Genomic DNA, 20,656 nt, shown 5'->3' with positions numbered 1-20,656 from the left:
ATTACCACTGTCATGGCAACCCACTACTATAAATCCCTACATCATGTGGGCATGGTCCCTTTACCTTTCCTGTATGGTGGACATCCTTCATGTGTGTGGGCAGCAGTGTTACAGACAGCAGGTAGGAATACCTCTTACAAGAGAACTTGCACACTCAAGCCAACTACATATTTGTATGAGGTTCCAGAACTACAGACAGAGTGTGAGTAGTGTTGTTGTATGCATTGTATAGCGCCAGTGTTGTAGGGTGTGTGTGTACATACTAGTTTAACATGGAATGCAGTCTGTTTGCATAGCTCTCAACTGTGGGCCTATCCACTTGATGGCCAGAGGTGTGCCTGTTATCTTTTGTCTGTCCACCACAGAGGCCTTGTGTCAGCTATATCACTAGCAGTATGTGTGTTGAGTGCTATCAGTACATGGCTACATACACTTGTGTTTCTGACTTCTTATTCCTGACTAAGGGTATGCTGCAGACGATCCTGTAACACCAGCAACTAGCTTAGTGTATGACAACACTACTTCACATATGGGCCTATGTTCTGGCCTCCGTCCTCCACCTACATGCCAGGCTTTGTCCATATGACATGCTGTCAGGGGTTATGTAGTGACCTGTGAGTATGTCATGCTGCCATTTCTGCCATCATTCCACTGCTGTTGTGGCCCCCCACACATATGGGGGGGTTAGGTCCATATATGTGTGTGGGCTTCATCTGCACAACACACATGTGCTCTTCTGCAGTCCAGAGGTCAGTGTATGTAACAGTGGTATATTCCCCTGTATGTCAGTCCATGGGGGGGATGCACCATAAATAACCTAGGCTGTTACAACACGTGAGAGAGATCAGGAGTAAGCTGCCTTAAGGTGTCTGGATGTACATTACCATACAATTCACCTTGGGAAAATGCAGGCCTACTGCTTCCTGCCATACAGACTGTTCTGTTTGTCAGTGTGATTGTGATGGTTTCAGTTATGCCTTGTTATGTAACAGCTACATCCCATTGTGTCAACTGAAGTCTTTTCCCCCTAGGAATTGCATGCAGAGTGCAGTTAGTGGCTGCTGGACTATACATCTGCATTACTTACTGCTGATTGATTGTTATCCTGTGTCCCAGTCTGTCTTTACTGTTGTACTACTTGAAGGCCTTGGCCTGGACAGCAACACATGGTATGCTTTCCAGAATACTGTATTAATTGATCTGTTTGAGAGTTGCATTAATCTGTTTATATATGTATTTCAAAGTTTTATATATATATATATATATATATATGTATATATATATATATATATATATGTATATATATACACACGCACACACGTGCTATTGTAACCAGATAGTAACTTATTTGCTGACTGTAATGCAACTTTGTTAAATTTTATTCACTGAGGAGCTTTTCTCCCCAGGTCTCTGCTGAAAATGAGCCAAATGCTCAGTCAGACTAACATGGTTAACATATGTGAAATAAATAAATATATACATCTACATGGTTAAATACATTTCCTGTACTGTTGAATGACTGTGCTGGATGATATGTTTGTGATATAGTTTGTTCCAGTGATCAGATTTTGCTGATCCCTGGGCTTTGTCTTGGCTCCTGTTTTCTCCATTTTCCTTGTTTGGTCAAGGGGTAGTTTCTTTACTCACTAGTGGGAGTAGGGAGTACTGAGCTTCCTGTTTGTCCTCAGAGGAGTGGTTTAAGGCAGTAACTTGTAGTTTATTGGCCATTTTGGGTCATTTCCTGTCTTTTCCAGCCCCCTGCTATAAAGCACGCTTTGGCGGGCTTTTCTGGCTATAGAGAACTCAGCACAGCTCCTCGTGGTGTCCAGCAGAGTTCCTAGAGCAGCAGAGACCAGAAAAGACAAACTTTCCAGATTCTAAGTTTTTTTTCTGCATTTTCGACTTTTTAAGCCTTTCGATTGCTATTTCTGCCTGTTTTATTCTGCTATTACCTGTTTTTACTGTTTTAATAGCTTGAATTGTTTGTTGCACTTGCTTGTTTAAGTTTTGCTTAAAAGTTAAACAACAGGCTAATACACTCAAGTGTACTAGCTTTTGATAGCATTTAGTCGAAAAACACAGCATTTATTGTATTTTCTGCCTATCTGAAAAAAAACTTGAAAAAAACAAAAAAAATACTCTTGTTTTCCATACTTTTCTAATAGTTTGTTCCAGTGATCAGATTTTGCTGATCCCTGGGCTTTGTCTTGGTTCCTGTTTTCTCCATTTTCCTTGTTTGGTCAAGGGGTAGTTTCTTTACTCACTAGTGGGAGTAGGGAGTACTGAGCTTTCTGTTTGTCCTCAGAGGAGTGGTTTAAGGCAGTAACTTGTAGTTTATTGGCTATTTTGGGTCATTTCCTGTCTTTTCCAGCCCCCTGCTATAAAGCACGCTTTAGCGTGCATTAGCGCGATTTAGCGCGACTTAGCGCAGAGTTGCCACTGTTGCACACTAGGGTAGTGCCGGTTAAGCAGGTTTAAACTATTCGGGCTACCTAAAGTCCACTCTTCAAATTTTCCCTTAAAACTACCTTCCTCGAACTATACTACTGATCTAATCAGCGTATCCTATAACTAAAAAGATCATCTCTACTCGACTCCAAGTAGACTATTCTCTATCTGTTAAACCTAGCACTTGCTCCTACAGTACTTATTACCTTGATACGGCACTCTTATAGATAGCATCCCAAAAAGGCAAACCCCCATTTCTCGGTCACCCACGTCCCCCGGAATCTCTTTTAAAGTTTTTTTGTCTAGTCCTTCTAGCATGTCGAGGGATCAGTTGCTAGTGTCCTCTCCTGCTCAGCTGGTGAACCTGGGAATATTGAGGCAATGTTACAATTGCCTCATGTACACAGACAACCCTCCTCCTCCCACAAAACACAAATACATGCGAGAGATGCAACTATACGGCCAAACTGGAGGCTGAGCTCTCTCAACATAGGACTGGCAAGACCAGTCAGGAGGAGAAGGTTACCACACACACTATAGACCCAGTCTCACATAGTACCATCACAACCTCAAATCATACACATAAACACACAAAGACATACTGGAGGCTCTGATCAAAAATCTACCAAAACAGCAGAGGCCACCAAAGCAGACACCCAAACAACCACCACCTCAGAACACAACACCTGCAACACATAGACATCACAGTCAGAGTGTCAAACAGTCACAGCCCTTAAGGCCAAACACAATGCCAGACACACTTGTCATTGGTGACTCCATAGTCAGACACACTGACGTCCCGCTCACCAGACTGAGTAAGGAGAAGGTCACAGTAAGCTGCCTGTCGGGCGCTAGAATCCGCCACATAACGCATGCACTCAGGTCTCTCAACAGCAGGTACAAATACGACTTAGTCATTGTCCACGCTGGTGTAAACGACCTGAGACCTACCTCCTTGGACTACATGAAAAGAGACATTGAGGAGCTCTCTGATTATGTAGCCCAGGCAGGTATGACCCTGACCCTGAGCAGTATCCTACCTTCACCAAGAATGATGCCACAATACAGAGATAAGATGATCAGCTTTAACAATTGGCTTAAACTCTGGTGTCATTCAAAGGGGATCCAATGTCTGTCTGCCTGGGATGACATGCTGGACAAGCCACGCTGCTCAAGGGACGGCTTGCACCTGTCACCCTGGGATTCTGGATATTGGCAAACGCTCTTGCCAGCCCCATAGTGCCTTTTTTAGGCAAGGCTCAAATTCTAAACCTACCACCCTAGAACACAAAAAAGGAAAAAAACTAAGGGTAATGCTGCTCAATGCCAGAAGTCTAAATCTCAAAATGCACACACTCGAGGCCCTTTTCAGTATGGAGAACATCGATGTCTGTGCTGTGACAGAAACCTGGTTCAAGGCTCCTGAGAGCACCCCAGCACTATCAGGTTTTACCTCATATCATGCATTCCGGCCCCAAAATCCGGAAAATACCAAGAAAGGAGGGGGGGTATCCATATTCATCAAGGACACCCACACCTCCAGACTGGTGGCAACGCACGATGCATCGGAAACCATCCAGGTGCAATTAACCATAGGCAAGACTGCTCTGCAAATTGTAGCATGTTACAGGCCACCCTCACAAACTCAGGAACCTCACATGGCCTTCCTGAAAACACTAGAGGGGATAAATGTATCACCAAACACCATCATACTAGGTGACTTCAATTACCCTAATATAGACTGGGTACACTACTCAAGCCCAAACACCCTAGCCCAAAAGTTCCTGGAATTCATAAACTCAAATTCCATGGAACAACTAGTCACCATCCCCACAAGAGGAGAAACATACTTGATCTCATCATCATGAACATGGGAGCACAATGTTCAACACCAGAAGTATACCCCTCACTGGTGAGATCAGATCACAAACTAATCTCGCTGGAGGTCCTCATCCCACCCCACCTGAAATAAAAAGACCACAGTAAAGAACTTCTCGAAAGCCGACTTCACACTTCTAAAGACTAGTGTGGTCTCCTTTAAGGCCCCGAGCCATGGAAAACAGTACTCAAGCCGCTGAATCACTTACAAATGCCTTCTACCAGCACCTGCAGGACTGCATGGATAAGGCAATCCCAAGCAAAACAAAGACTCTTTGTACCAAAGGCAAGCCCAGTCTGGTGGACCCCAGCCATAAACAAACTCTACAACAAAAGGAGGAAGCTACTACAAGATAGAGCAAAATCCTTAAAAGGTAAGACACCCTTGATCACTATAAGTAAAAACTAAGAGCTCTCATAAAATCCTCCAAAGAAAATTCTGAGAGAAAGTTAGCTAAATACTCAAAAGACAATCATAAGGCCTTCTTTAGCTATGTTAGAAACCTGGGAGGAAACTCCCAGATATGTTCAGAACTAGTTCAAAATGATGTGAAGATTACTGATCCTACAGACATTGCCAACAAACTGGCTGACAGGCTCAGTGCAAACTTCTCCCCTCAAAAAGGAGATATCTATACCAAGCGATTGCAGCCCCCAAACATCTCCAACGCCCAAGTGAGAACTGCTCTCCAAAGCAAAAACACAGCATCCATGGGACCTGATGGTGTCCCCGGCTGTGTGCTCCACTTAACTCAATGAGGAATTAAACCCACAGCTAGGACAGCTGTTTAATCATAGTCTTACCTCTGGATATGTACCCAGGAGTGGCGACTGCAACTGTGGTCCCACTTCACAAAGGCGGTGCCTCCACCGACCCTGGAAATTACTGGCCCATTAGCTTGACAAGCCTTATCTGCAAAGCCATGGAGAGGATCATAATGGACCTCATAAATAAAGACATAGGGAATTTGCAGACTTTGGATCCATCCCAGTTTGGCTTTGTCAAAGGCAGATCATGCCTTCTAAACTTGGTTGACTTTTTCAAACAGTCACCAAAGCCATTGATGAGGAAAGGCAGTCCATACAGCCTACCTCGATCTGGCAAAGGCCTTCGATACAATACCCCACTCGGGTATCATTAAAAACTCATCAGCTTAAATGTTAACCCATACATCACAAGATGGGTTGCAAACTGGCTGAGTGACAGAACACACAGGGTCAGAGTTGCTGGCGCCATGTCAGACTCAAAGCCTGTCACAAGTGGTGTACCACAGGGCTCAGTCCTGGCCCACTCTTGTTTGGCATCTACTTTTCCAAGTACAAGCAAACACAGGAGGGTTATGGCTGACAAAGTTTGCAGATGACTGCAAACTGCCTATAGTAGAAAACACATCTGACACAGATATCCTTCAGAAGGGTCTCACAGAAACGGATAACTGGTGCCAGAGCCATGGCCTAAAGTTAAATGCCAAAAAATGCATAGTCATACCCTTCGGGAAAAACAAGGTTACCCCTAGCTACCAAATAGGTGGCAATCTACTGAGCACAGAAGAAGTTATCAGGGACCTGGGGACCCAAGTTGATAGTAGTCTGTCATTCGACACCCATGTAGCCAAAGTAGTTAGGAAGACCTTCTACATTGCCCACCTTATCATGAAAGGATTCTCATCTAGATCAAGGGAGGTCATAGTCTCCCTATACTCATCACTCATCAGACCAATGATTGAGAACAATGCCCCATTCGGAATGTATCTGACCCGACACTTGCAGCAGCTTGAGAGGCCACAAAAGTTCCTCACCAAAAGGATAAAGGGTCTCAAACATCTGTCCTATGCTGCCCGACTGAAAGAACTCCAACTCTATTCAGTCGCCATCACTCTGCTCAGAGGTGACCTTTGCCTAACATACAAGGCCATGTCAAACTCAGATTTGATGAATATGCTTCACCTCAAAAAATCTAGATCTGTCAGAGCCACAAGGGCGGGAGACTTAAACCTTGACACAGCTATTAATAGGATGTGCTGGAGGGATAGATTCATCACCCAAAGACTCCCTATGCTGTGGAACAAAATCCCGGTATATGTGAGGCAGAGCACCTCGCTGGCCTTGTTCAAGAGAAATCTTGACCAATGGATGGGAGATCGCAGATATACCTCAGGGATTACCTCAGTGTCACTGCTCGACAGAGGTATAGCAAAATAATGGGTATAGTTCCCCATACTTAAGGGGTGGCGTAAGCCACAAAACTATGGGCTAGGCTTGTAAATGCCCTCGGGCAGATAGCCTAGTATGAACCTATGAACCTATGAACCTATGAAAACATCAGGGTAATGTATATCTGACATGGCTTAGTGGTAAGTCACTTTGGCTATGGTGTGCAGGGTCCTGGGTTTGAGCCTTGCAGAGGCTGTTTATTTTACTGCTGGGCAGAACAAGGGACATTGGATACAGAGTGATTAAGGCACTTTTAAGCAGTTGTAAGCAGGTTTGTGCGGAGGTAAGCACTGCTAACTTCCGGTTACAGTTTTAGACTGATTTAGCTTCTAAACTGCTTAACCCGTGTAGCCATTGCTTACCACTGTGCAAACAAGCTTAAACCCGCTTAAAAGTGCTTAATCCCATGCTAATTTATTTAAAAGAAATTAAAAAGGGTTGATAGGAAAGTGGTGAAAAACGGGCACAAAGACAGAAGACAGTAGGGAAAATAGCCAGAGATGTGCATGAAAAGCTCGCTATGCGCCATGACCTGGACCTGGCTATGGGTGACAGGTTCCTTTCCATGCCCGCTCATGGGGGGGGGGGTGAGTCCCATTCCCTGAGGTGGTTCCACCCAAATGTGGTGCAGGACAAACAGATGAGGAGGTCCCGGGTTGGGCCCCAGACGTGCTGGTGCCCGGTGTCACAGCCAGCTGAGGTGGGACAGCTGGGTCTGCCGGGACCGGCCTTCCCACACATGCTATGGTGTTTAAATTTTATCAACATATGTGGGTTATTAATAGTCAACACATTCCAGGATTAGGTATAACAGCATAAATAGATATTCCCATTAACCCAAACACCAGATATGGAGCAATTACATAGTATACAGAACACATGCATATATGGAACCACAGTGGTCATTACAACAGCATGCAGGTACATTGATGGCAGCATGCCACCAATGTGGGAGTATTTCAACATGGCACATGCATAGAAACAAATTTAAACAATTATAAAACAATAGGACATATGTCCCAACAGTAGAGTTTATTCAGCATATACTGATTGAGTTGTGTATTTAGTTTATTGTTGCAGATATGGTGGGGGAGAGAAAGATGTCAATTAACTAGCTGATTGTACACATACTCCCAGATGTGTACTCCTAGATTCCAGGTTGATGTTATGCACATAGCTGTCCATCGCTTTTTGCACACACTCTGGGCATGTCTTCACCTGCAGGTGAACCGGGACATATTTCGACTATTGCCCTCTTAAACCTTTAGTGACCTGTACAATGACAGGTTTATTTTATTTGACATTTTCAAAATAGTACAGATCTGACAGACAGTTATATGACATGAAATGCTGCCTACATGTCAGAAAGTAGCACACGGATATGGCAGGGGGGCAGGGTAACAGCCGGCAGATATGTGCTGAATAACTGGACATTTCTGTACACTTGTGGGGTACGATTCTTTATACAGCTTACTACCACTCCCAGGATTTGAACCATGGTGGTGTCTGTTAAAAATAAAACATTGTCCATCACAGTTGAGTGTGCTATATAGATATTGCTGTGTATTTCTTGTCTGATTTCTGTCTATAATTTCCCAGTGGTTTTACATTTTGACCTTTTAATTACAACACTGTTATACAGGATTTCCTAGACATTTTGTCAGGTTTTGTCCAGATTTCTTGCACTAAGAGACTGACTCAGATTTTAGCTCCGTCCCTATTAACCCCCCCCAAAAAATATGAACTTTGGAGAAATAGCTGGTGAATCACGTTTAACAAATAATAATGGTGAGTACTACATTGCCATAATTAAAGAAAAGTGACCCTGACTGTACCAACATTTGTCTCTGGCTGTTTGAGAGCTCTGATCCTGCTAAGAACACAGTAACCATGACCGAAGCTCATTTCACAGTCTGAAAGATGCTCTATTTCATATTTTATTTAAAGGAAAAGGATCGAGAAATATAATATACAAAATTACCTTTCTGTAACAAAAAGAACAAAACAGCGGCCATTGCAAAGGTCGAATCAGGTGCAAATAACTAACCCCGCCCCTTTGCCTGCCCCGTGACATCATATGTGACGTCAGTGAGTCTAGCTGTCCATATATACAGGACGTTTACAAGAAAAATGACACTGTGGCTGGAAATGTGAGTGACGTGGTAAAGTGGGTGTTACTTCGGTCAGCTTTAGTTTGGACCCGACTTTTAAACACTGGGATGGTTGTTCTATTGTTAGTACTGATCCCCCACCTTATATGGTGCATGATAACCCAGCAGCTGTATGCAAGGAGGTCAGCAATTTAGAGAAATGCACACCATCAGCAGCACCTGGTTCTCACAGTAGTGCAGACCCGCCCCACCATAGGGCACCAGATAGCCAACCTGAATTTAAACCTGGTTCTGGTAGTGCTGGATTAGGACCAACCTCCTCAGTGCAATCTCATCATAGACCAGTAAGGTTTAAAGTTATGGTACAGTAACAAATAACAATAAAGTTCCTTTACTCAATGAATTTCTTGCCAAAGTGACACATCCTAGCACCGTGACAAAACCTGGACACATTCCATCTCATCCAGTTCATGGCCATAAAATGAGCTCAGTATAATTTAACATCTTCATTAAAAACCTACCTCTAAACTCCTTAATGTCTCCATTATACAATATAAAAAAGTAATCTCTGTGGTATCCCCGAAGTCTCAAAACAACCCACTAAAGTGTAGTGGGTTCAAAACCAAAACAGTGTAAGAAACTTCTCTGTGTGGAAGATTTTCAGTCCATATATTTCTAGTTAATCACTGTATATTAATCAGATCAGACAATAGTAGTAGAAGTAGTGAACGTAAACTCTTCTTAAGTCAAAACAAAATAAAGACAGAAAATATATTGTGCAGCATTACTAATATTCAGCAGTAGTAGTTCGTTTCCAGTCAAAAATCCTTTATTAAGTTTTTTTATTAAGTACTTAATAAAGGATTTTCAACTGGAAACAGACTGCCTGCCTTGCTTGGATTACGTTCAAATACTTAGTAATGCTGTACAATTATATATTTTCTATTATTTTTTGGTTTGTTTTGACTTAAGACGAGTTTAAGTTTGCAAATTCTACTACTATTGCCTGATCTGATTAATATACAGTGATTAACTAGAAATATATGGACTGAAAATCTTCCACACAGGGAAGTTTCTTGCCTTTTTTAGGCAAGGTACAAATGACAAATTCACCACCATAACAGGTACAAGCAAGCAAAATCTGCGGGTAATGCTACTCAATGCTAGAAGTCTAAACCTCAAAATGCACTCACTCAAGGCACTCCTTAAAATGGAGAACATTGATATCTGTGCAGTGACAGAGACCTGGTTCAAAGCTCCAGAGAGCACCCCTACATTACCAGGCTATAATTCATACCACACCTTTCGGCCACCTAACCCAGAAAGAAGCACTAAAGGTGGAGGCGTGTCCATATTCATTAAGGATATCCACACCTCCAGGCTAGTTGCACAGCATAATGCATCCGAGATTATCCAAGTGCAACTAACTCTGGGCAAGACCGCAGTCCAAATTGTAGCTTGCTACAGACCCCCCACCATGCCCCAGGATTCACACTCCTCATTTCTTGATACACTGGAAAGTATTAGGGTACAACCCAACACCCTAATAATGGGTGATTTCAACTACCCCACCATTAACTGGGAAAACTACTCATGTACCAACTCTTTTGCTCAACGTTTTCTAGAATTCATAAATTCCAACGCCTTGGATCAACTTATTCACACCCCACCAGGGCAGCAATATCCTAGACCTGGTCATTACCAACATGGGAAACTGGTGTTCCATACCAGAGGTCAATTCCTCATTGGTCAGATCCGACCACAAGCTAATCAGCCTAGACATCCACATCCCACCCCCAATTAGGGAAACCATCGTAAAAACTTCTCAAAAGCCAACTTCACACTTCTTAAGACAGAAGTGGTAAACTTCATGACACCCATGCAGACGGACAATAGAGGTATGACTGCCGAATCCTACACAAATGCACTTTATAAGCACTTACACGAGTGCATGGATCATGCTATCCCTAAAAGAACCAAGATGTTATCCTCCAAAAAAAGGAAGCCAATCTGGTGGTCCTCTGCCATAAACAAACTCTACAACAGAAGAAAGAAACTGTTGCAAAAAAGAGTAAAATCCCTTGACTGGAGGAGCTCCCTGGTCAACCTCAGTAAGAAGCTGAAATCCCTCATAAAATCCTCCAAAGCTAGTCATGAAAACAAAATTGCCACTGACTCTAAAGACAACCACAAAGCATTCTATAGCTATGTCAAGAATCTAAATGGGAACACTCAGATCTGCTCTGAGTTACAGCATAATGGCACTAAATATACAGAACCAACTGATATTGCCAACATCCTAGCAGATAGGTTCAGTGCTAACTTTACCCCCCTCTCACCCCCCTAGAGGGCCCATCTCTATACCGGAAGAATGCAAAGTTCCTATAATCACGGCTGCACAGGTAAAAAACACACTCTCCAAAGCCAAGAGCACAGCATCCATGGGACCTTACAATATCCCAGACTGCGTTCTACACAAACTACAGAATGAACTGGCACCCTACATGATTTAATACCTGTCATGACAGTGTTATGTGTTTGAGGACACTCCCACTTGTAGGGTTATCTGCAGACTGGGCAGTGTGTGGAGCCTTATGTTTCCTGTGTTACACATAGAACACTATCTTAGAACTGCAGAAGCATAGTCTGAGGATTTCAGTCAGTACATGGTGACAGCCATGAGAGTTACTGACTTCATATCCCTCATAGGACATATGTCACAACAAACCCTGGTAGGACAGTAAATGTATGAGGTTATCACAGCAACATGCCAATATTGTGCCAGTGTTTGTGGCTCCAGCCACAAGTCTGTCAACCTTTGTACATAAGTCATGCAGTAAGAGGTGCATATGTTCTGTACAGCATTATTTATTAACATCATAACCTGATAACAAGCGAGCAAGATAGACTGCTAGACATGCTGTGTATAGTAGAGGTTATTTCTGAGGACATAACCTGGGCATTCTGTGGTTGTGTGTACAGTACTGGGGTCTGTGTACTTATGGTGATTGTTGACAGAATGTGTTTTGCACATACATACCTTGGGATGTGCACAGACTGTGGTAGATTCCATTGTTCTTGGTCCTGCTCTATCTGATGTTACATGCTGCTCCAGTGTATGGTACCCTATCAGTTCACATGTCTGTAGGGCCAAACACATGTGTCCCATACCACAGACAGGCATCAGACCACACTGTGTCATGACCCAGGTTATGTAGGGTTAGTGTGTGCATGGCACATATGCGAATGATGTTTATCAGACAGTCCATATAGTGTTGTATTAAGCTTGTGTACCATATGTGGCTGTAGCTATGTTCACATTGGTTGTGGGTATGCACTTTCTCACATGTGTCTGTTACTCTGTGCTGTGATATGCATGTAGAGCCTGCTATATTTGCAGGTGCATATGTATTCACCCATACAAAGTGTAGTCCAGTGTTGTGGATGTCTGCCTGTAGTTTGCACAGTGGTTTGCAACATGCCTAGCAGCTTAATGTAATTACCCAGTGTGCTGTTATGTCCAGTTATTTGCAAGACATACTGCTGCCAGGCCACCATAACTGCTGTGTATTTCTGACAAAACAGTGGGAATCTGTACAGATGTATGTCACTAACTACTGGGTAGTATGTGGCCATGTGACCTCTGCAGCACCAGTTATCATGTGTCAGGACAGACTGGCGTGTGTGCGTGCATAAACTGTGTGGGCATATGTAGTGCAGTATTTACATGATATACCCATGTACATGGCTGTTATTATCCACATTGTCAGGCGTGGTCCACATGTCTCACATGAAGGGGATCTGTGTACACCTCTGGACTGATCACAGAGTGCCAGACTGTCCACATATATTGGTCATATCTCTGCTGAGGTCCACAGGATCATTACTGTGCTAGGAGTGGTACTGTACTATGATGTCCTTAGGATGTCTGTTAGTAGCCAATTACATACATGTCAAAAGCAGATGTGACCTCCCACATGTCTGTTAAGATAACTGCTGTTACAGTAGCAACAGTTTATATATATATATACCTGCAACACATACATGACATCCCTTGCACTAAAGAGTTGGAACTATTGGTGCTGAGGAAGGACTCAACTCCATATGGACATATGGTAAACATATATGCATGTATGTATATATATATATATATATATATATATATATATATATATATATATATATATATATGTGTGTATATATGAGAATATATATATATATATATATATATATATATATATATATATGAATATATATATATATATATATATATATATATATATATACATATATATATATATATATATATATATATATATATACATACATATACAAACTCAGATACATAAACACAGCTATATATGTCTACACATGTACAGATATGTAGATATATATGCACATATAGTTATGGATATCTACATAGATCGACATAAATAGGTATATCTGATTAGATATGTATGCAATATAGTTATAGATATCTACATATATATCGACAAAAATACATACGGGTGCTTACACCATATTGGCTTCACTTACCAGTATGCAAATGTGCTTAGCTGTAATATCGCAGCAATGCTGAAACCTGCTAAGCATGGCTCAGCCCTGGTAACCATTGCGCATGTCCCAGTCTGATAACATAGCAGAGTAATGACATCTGTAATAAGTGTATATAATGCCATGTACATAACATGCGTCTATGTGCTGTCATTACAGTAGCAAGGGGTGTGAGTGTCATGTCTGGGACACTCAAGTATATCAGTCCTGTACAGCACTGTTATCCATGTGAATGTGTTACATACAAGGGTAGTAACCCAGGTTACATGCTGTCACACTGGCATGTAGTGTATCATGGCATTACTACAGTTGACAGTGCTTTCCCAGGCAAGAGTAGAGCTAAATGTAATACTGAAAACAAGCACCTCTGCAGGCATAGCTGGACTCTGAGGCCTCACTGTCATGTTCCTGATGTGTGAGCTGTGTCACAGTATAAATTCCCTACTGGATAATGATCTGACATGTGGAAAGTAACTGGAGACTACTGTCTGTACAACACATGTCAGTGAGGGCTACCAGCATGTAGTAATGGCATACATATTGGTGTCAGACATCTATCTGTTGACATATTCATCCTACTGCATAGCTACTTGCCAAGATGATATCTGTTAGTCCCTGCACAGATGGCAGGTATCCAGCTTGGATCATACAGGCAACCTATGCGTGACTGACACTGACATGTCTGCCCAGCTCTGTTATAACTGGCACATATAGGAGACAACACCTTGTAAGCGCCACATGCCGCGGGTACCTCCACTAAACTACCACAGTCAACAGAACATGCCATCACAGACACTAACCATGTATTGTAATACATGTTGCATATATGTCAACTGGATCACCTCAGTGGCCATTTGCAGATGGCACCCAGAGGACTGGCTGATGCACGTCACTCTCACCCTGAGGGTCACCACAGTGGTGTCTGTCGATAGAATGCCTGCTGGCACATGGCAGGTGGCATGACACCGCTGTACACACATTCCTTACACTTCCAATCTCTTCATGGAAAATAGTCAGGTACACACCTATGACCACCTGCAGCGAAGCACCCAAGTACTAACAAATGTGTACATGTGCATTACTGAGGGTAGCAGTGTCTGTGTGTTAGTACACCTGTAGTTGGGAATACCATTAGGGTCTTCACACCCACTGCAACACCCATTGCCATAGTAAGATGTGGCTGCTGCTGTACTGGACATTACATGTACCCTGTTATGCTCCTTTCACTAATGGCTACATGAGCCTTGCAATACCAGCACAACAGTGTTATATAAATGGGTCGATAGGCATGGGATACCCATTGAGTTCTGGCAAGTGTATGTGTGCATGTCTGAATATCTGTAGGGTATAGCATTCTGAGGCCACATACTCCTATTACTATATGCATTGCCTGTAGTAACGCCATGATACACTACATGCCAGTGTGACAGCATGTAACACTATACTATACCTGAACCTTATACTCACACCCAGCTGCCTCTAAGACTCTGCTACCTCCAGGCAGGTGTATTCCCCACTCTGCTTCGCCCTCGCTTCGCTCGGGCTCACTCCGCGCTCCACCCTGCCCCATATCCCACCCGCCCCCACTACCTCTAGATTTATAGAGATATCTAGCCCATTCCACACTCCTCCCTTCCAATCACAACTGTCCCTAGTTTAACAACTCCTCCTCACATACTCTCAGCCATCCCCTAAAATTAGTAAGCCCTCTCAATCCCCACATTCCCATAAGTTACTTCTTGCTCATTACCATGGGCAAAACTATGTATTCCATCATCACCACACTAATTTTACTTCTTCTTATCCCCTACCTTTTAACATGCTATGAACACCAAACACTATTAGGAATATCCTTCCCTAAGGCCCACACTACCACACACACACACACACCTTCCTCCTAACCCTATAGTTCCTTCTCCCCAACCTGCAAAAACTCTAGGCTTTAATAATATACAGCTAACCCTTCACTCCCCTCGATCATCCAAAAATAAATCTAACCTCAAAATACTAGACAAATTACAAAGATTCTTAGATCACCTAAAAAAATGTATTATTCAACATGGAGACATCCACCCCAACCCAGGCCCTGCCACTCATCTTGATTCTGTCACTCCAACACTACCCCATACCCCTAATACCTCCCTCCTCATCTTTCATCTCAACCTACGAAGCATTAACAACAAAGTACATAGCTTACATGCTATGATAGCCACTCACTCCCCAGACATCATGTGTCTTTCTGAAACATGGCTTAAACCCGCCACAAAGGATGAAGAAATTCTTCCACCTGGTTATTACATCCTAAGGAATGATTGAATAACCAAAAAGGGCGGGGAAATAGCTGTTATGTTTAAGAACAGATTAAACATCATTAGGAACCCATTGCATCCCCCTCAGGTCTCTAATATTGAACTTATTGCACTAAAGATTTGCCTAAACTCCCAAAAATGTATCAATCTTGTAGTTATCTATATTCCACCAGGGAAGAACTTTGAAAACCTAGAGCAAACCTTAAGTTGGTTAGCCAACAACTACCCTCAAGAAACCATTATACTAGGGGACTTTAATATTGACTGGTCCCACTACGCCGCTAAGACAAATCCCCACCCAATTAATCTACATGGCTTCTCCCAAAAAATCTCATCTCCAACCAGAATTGGCAACACACAACAAAAAGAGAGTACGATTGATTGGATACTTATCAATAAAGATGCGAACAACTATACCACCGGCACCCTCCCCAACGACCTTAGTGACCACCTTGTCACTTACATTATAAAGCACAGACTTGCTTTTACCAAGCCACCCTTATATAAACTTATCGGACATAGGAAAAAGTTTAACCCTGAACTATTCCTAGCAGAATTAAAATTCTGCAATTGGTCATCCCTATATACTCTACCCCTCGCCGAAAGTGTGTCATACTTCAATGACACATTCCTAAACATTCTTGACTCCCATGCCCCAATCCGTCTAATTAGAACCAGGGCCCGCATAGCTCCCTGGCTAACAAGAGAAACCAAAGCAAAAATTAAACTCCGTGACCAAGCTTGGAAAACATGGAGAGCTACCAAAACTCCCCTAGACCGTATTAAATTTCAACAGCTTAGAAACTCCACGAAATCTGACATTGCTAGAGATAAAAAACACTACTTCTGTCACCTCCAGGACAAACATCAGACCAACCCAAAAAAGTTCTGGGCTGGATTTAAGAACCTCCTCCATCCTGGTAAATCTACTACCCCAACGCCCGACCAACTCTCTAGCAAAGATCCAGAGGAAGTAGCCAATACCTTTAACATTTTTTTCACTGAGACCATCCAGTCCCTAGCCAATCATCTACCTACTTCCCCCCCACCCTTAACCCTTCCTCATGACTCACCTCCTCCCACCTTTAACCTTCAAACAGTATCTACCTCTTATATTCGTACCCTATTAAAAAAACTGAAACCGTCCACCCTTGCGGCCGATCGCCTCCCAGCGGAATACCTACAATTAGCATCGGATGTCATTGCCTATCCCATATCAATATTGATTAACAGATCCATAGCTGAGGCTACGATCCCCTCCATTTGGAAAATTTCTTACATCATCCCACTTCATAAGGGAGGCTCCTCCACGGAAACATCTAACTATAGGCCTATCGCAATATTGTCTCCTATAGCTAAAATATTGGAATGGTGTGTTCACAAACAACTCCTTCACTACCTCACCATCAATAATCTTCTGTCTATTACCCAGCATGGCTTTCGCCCCCATCACAGTACTACCAGCACTCTCCTCTCCTTTGTTGACTCAGTAAATAGCAACCGTAACAAAAAACTTATATCCTCTGCTCTCTTTCTTGACCTATCGAAAGCTTTCAACATGGTTAACCACCAATTATTGCTCCACACCCTGCAAACCCTTCATCTTGACCAATTAGCACTAAGCTGGTTTAAGGACTACCTCTCTGACCGGCAACAAGCAGTCCAATGGCAAAATAGTCTATCTCAACTGCTGTCCAACAACATTGCGGTCCCACAGGGCTCCATACTTGGTCCCCTTCTTTTCTCTGTTTTTATAAATGATCTTTACTCTATTATCCCCAGAGCCACCTGCATTCAATATGCGGATGACTCTACCCTGATCTGCTCTGACCTTTCTCCAGAAACTCCAAGCAGCCACCCAACAATGTTTTGCCAAAGTAGAAAAATGGTTCTCTGACCTGAAACTCATATTAAACCCAACTAAAACCAAGTTACTTCTATTCTTCCCCTCGCCTACCACTCCATTTGCACAAGAACCCCAACCTGCGAATCCTAAGACCTTTTTTGTTGAATCCTTTAATGGCACCATCATAGAGCCCGTCTCCCACACCAAACTATTAGGTGTCACTATTGACCACAAGCTCAAATTTGACATGCACATTGCCCACACCATTAAGTCAGTTAACAACAAATTAGGCTCAATGCACAGAATCAGGCATTGTCTTACTCCTCATGCCAAATTAACCCTCGCCTGCAGACTCATCTCCTTTCCACCCTACTTTATGCCTCCCGATATTCTCCTTCCTCAATAAACGTGAGCTCAACAACCTCTACTACCTACCATCATATAGCCAGATTCATAACAGGAACACCCTATCGCACCCACCATTACACAACCTCAAGAAACACGACTGGCTAGAACTGCCCAATCTCCTCAAATTTAATCAACTCACTGAAGCATTCAAAATAATTAATCAACACGACAAAACGCCGCTGTCCAAAATCCTGACCCCTACTCCAACTTAAGCTGCCTTCGATCCTCAAACAGTAATCAGGTATTAACTATCAAATCTAATAACATGGGTGGTGATGCTCTATGCTAACTCTATTGGGAAGCAATGGAATTCACTTCCAAACAGTCTTAGGCTCCTGACTTCACTTAATCTATTCAAAATTAATCTCCGAGAATTACTTAAGTCCCAATGGTTGTGCCCATGTCCAAACCCAGATTAAATTCTATAGGTCCCATAGCTCCTTTTCTCTCTTCTCCCTCTCAAGTTATTATATAGTATTTTACTTCCTCTAACTGTACCCATGTCATGTGACCAATTTTACAAATGATATGTTCAAACTACTAGCATGTATATATTTATGTCTTTTTGTTTTTGTTATTTTACTAATGTCTTCTTCTATCTAATTGTAGTGTTATAATTTTTCTTAAATTTGGGAGCTTTTCTCCCTGTTCCTCTACTGAAAAAGGATATGTATCCAGCTAGACTAGCCCGGTCAATAAATGTAAAATAAATAAATAAAATAAAATAAAATTGCCACACAGTAGTACAGATAGTGTTGTTGCTGCCCATAGGTGAGGCATGACAATGCAACACCCTATGATGCCTGTGGCATGTGCATTAGATGCATATCCCTGTAGTACCACTGTTGGGATGGACAATGGGTTGTATTGCAGTCATGGGCAATGTGTGATGATGGGTATGTCAGAGTGTCATCATGGGTTCTAGTGAGTACAATATCCACTGTGGGATGCGGGTGCTGTGTACACTGTCATTACACCATGGTACACCTGGTAACTATCCCATGTACCACTGTATGGTGAGCACTGTCGCCATCAACCATACAGATAACTGATACCACACTCCAGCCCATTTATGCATGTGCAGTGTGCAGCCTACCTGTAACACATTGGACACACTGACAAGTTAGCACCGATAGGCCCATGTCTCTCGGGTGTGTGTCTGCCTGTTATGTGTCTATTAATGTGTATATGATGGTATGTCACACTACGTATTGTCCATATACAACCATGACACCCCCCATTACCATACTGTACATGTCTGGAGATGTTCTGCATGTAACATGTAACCTGGAACACACCTCACCCTAAACGCTGTGTGGTGTGTGCAATGAAAGCCACACACTTCAGTAGCATTACATACCTAGGTAGGGGTCTAGTCCCAGTGTTGCCAAGTAAGAGTGTGCGTGTATGTGGATGGATCTACATCAGGTTGCTGATTATACATGTCTCAGTGGGTCATCTGTCCATGTGGCACAGGCAGTAACTGTTATACAAACCTGTGACATGTTCAACTGTACACAGGATATGTCACAGCCATGGTGTCACCACAGTGCCATACCCCTTGAGGAATATGACTACAGACCATACTCCTGCTGACACATGTACACCTACAACACAAATGGATAACATTATGGAGACCACAAACACTCAGTGTTATTAACAGCTATAATGCATCATGGCTGGACAGCTACACTACCTGACATGTATGCATTAAACATAACTCCTGACAGCATGTTACACAGCAGTACATTGATACACTGTACTACAGTTACCGTGTGCATCAGAACCATATTAATCTGTCCCTGCATCGATGTTATGGATGACAGGGATGTGGCACAGGTGTCATCATATGCACAGGGTGTGTTGTTGGTTTGCCAGAGACTGAGGGTGGGCCATACATTTGACACCATGTGTGTGGGTGAGGGGTATAATTAGCTGTAATGGGCATGGTGAAGTGGTGTGTGTAGGTATGGGGTTGCCCTAGGTGTGTGGGTATGCATGCACACAGTTCTGCATTGTGGCTGCCCAAAACAGGTGTTTCTTGGACAGCTACAGACCATACCTGGCAGGGTGTGCAGTTCACCACCTCCGGCCATGGACACGCAGACTATGCCTGCCAGGGGTTCCATGGGCATGTCCAGGTACAGACCTCAATGTGCTACTCTCCCCTGATGATGACAGATGTCCGCTGGAACCAGGTCCCTCTTGGGACTGGCCAGGACCATGTGCACATGGCCTGCTGTAGTGTGGATAGCACCCACCCCTGCAGTGCTGGGGCTGATACTGCCACTACAGGAGCACCTTAGTTTCCTAGAATGTCCACATTGACCGTCAGCTATTGGCGTTGCTGGCCTATGTCCACGTAGCCGACGTCCCACTCCCACCACATGTTCGAGCATGGACAAACCACAGTTGATGAGGGCCACCATCTCACCCAACCATCTATCCATGACCTCTGTATAATCACAGAGGGCACCAGCAAGTTCATGGAAGTTGTCACTTACAGATGAGAGAGAAGCCCTCTGCAGCCTCAGGCCCTGTCTGGTGTACAGTTGCATACATGCCTGCAGCCCCATGACAATCTGAAACATGCGCTTGGGGTTACCAGTTGTGGTGCTTCTGCCAGGGGCATGATGAACAGCGGCCCTACCACATGCACCCTGGTACATCTGCCTATGTGGTGCCCTGCCGGACATCTGGCTATGCCTGCTGTGACCAGACACAGTAGGCATAGATACCACACTCTCATATGCACTGCCACCAACCGCCAACTGTCCCTCTGCTATGGCCACTGGTGGAGTATGTATAGGCACTGTAACTGTGTGCGGGGTTGAGGTGGCTAAGAGGATGCAGTTTTGGTCTCTGACAACCTCACCTGTGCCTCAATG

This window comes from Protopterus annectens, chromosome 10.part0, assembly GCF_019279795.1.
Source record: "Protopterus annectens isolate FY-2018-M chromosome 10.part0, PAN1.0, whole genome shotgun sequence".
Taxonomy (NCBI): domain Eukaryota; kingdom Metazoa; phylum Chordata; order Ceratodontiformes; family Protopteridae; genus Protopterus; species Protopterus annectens.
The sequence above is the reverse complement of the archived record's forward strand: the minus strand, read 5'-3'. Positions refer to the sequence as shown.